We start from the raw sequence: 1455 nt of genomic DNA, 5'->3' as shown, positions 1-1455 counted from the left end.
GCGACCAGAGAATGGCAACGAGCTGCTATGCTACAGCGGCCAAGGAAACACTGCAGGTTACCTCTCTAGATAACCGAGATGATTCAAAAAAGAGTCGCCAGGAACCTGTTGAGAAGCTGAAGGGAGTTGTTGTAAGCAAGAATAACCCGAGCAGAGTGGTTAAGGTTGGGTCAGAATTGGGCAAAGAAATAAAAGACGAGCTGGTGAAATGCCTACAGTCCCATGCAGATATATTTACTTGGTCTTATGAGGATATGCCAGGTATTGATCGCGGGATAGCTTGTCATAAGCTGGGAATCAAGAAAGGGGCAAGGCCGGTAAGGCAGAAAAGGAGGTGCTTTAACCAAGAAAGGTACGAGGCCATAAATGCCGAGGTAGATAAGCTGTTGAAAGCGGGATTTATAAGGGAGGCTAAATACCCGAAGTGGATTTCCAACGTAGTGTTGGTAAAGAAGGCCAATGGGAAATGACGAATGTGTGTGGATTTCACAGACCTTAATAAAGTATGCCTGAAGGACAGTTTTCCCTTACCAAAAATAGAACAATTGGTGGATTCAACGGCGGGGCATAGTCTGCTCAGCTTCATGGATGCCTTCTCAGGATACAACCAAATATCCATGAACGAGTAGGACGAGGAGAGTACCACCTTTATAGCTAACATGGGTTTGTTTTGTTACAGGGTGATGCCTTTTGGCCTGAAAAATGCAGGAGCTACCTATCAAAGGTTAGTGAACAAGGTCTTCAAACCATTGATCGGTCACACTATGGAGGTATATGTGGACGATATGATCACAAAGTCAAGAGAACCGAAGGATTATGTGAAACACTTGGAAGAGACCTTCGAATTGCTGAGGGGATATGAAATGAAGCTGAACCCGAAGAAATGTGCATTTGGGGTCAGCTCGGGCAAATTTTTGGGATACCTGGTGAGCCACCGAGGGATCGAGGCTAACCCGAAAAAAATACGGGCGGTGATAGAAATGAGGTCCCCACGAACAGTTAAGGAGGTGCAGAGTCTTACAGGGAAATTGGCAGCACTGAACCGATTCATTTCGCGAGCCACTGATAAGTGCCACCCTTTCTTCCAAACTATAAAAAAGGGAGGAAGATGGAATGGACATCAGAATGCGAGGAGGCATTTTGACAGCTGAAGGAATACCTAGCCCGCCCCCCATTACTATCAACTCCGAGAGATGGTGACCAACTGCTTTTGTACTTAGGGGGTATTAGCTCGGTCTTAGTCAGGGAAGAAGAAGGGAAGCAACACCCGGTATACTACACAAGCAAGGCCCTGGTAGACGCAGAAATCAGATATTCACCGATGGAGAAGTGGGCGCTGGCTCTAATCACGGCAGCACACAAACTCCGACCATATTTCCAGGCCCACCAGGATTGTTGTGATGACTGACCAGCCCCTTCGGCAAATGCTTCAAAAACCAGATGCATCTGGTCGGT

Source organism: Citrus sinensis, chromosome 8, assembly GCF_022201045.2.
Source record: "Citrus sinensis cultivar Valencia sweet orange chromosome 8, DVS_A1.0, whole genome shotgun sequence".
In the NCBI taxonomy this organism is placed as follows: Eukaryota; Viridiplantae; Streptophyta; class Magnoliopsida; order Sapindales; family Rutaceae; genus Citrus; species Citrus sinensis.
This window is presented reverse-complemented; position numbering follows the sequence as displayed.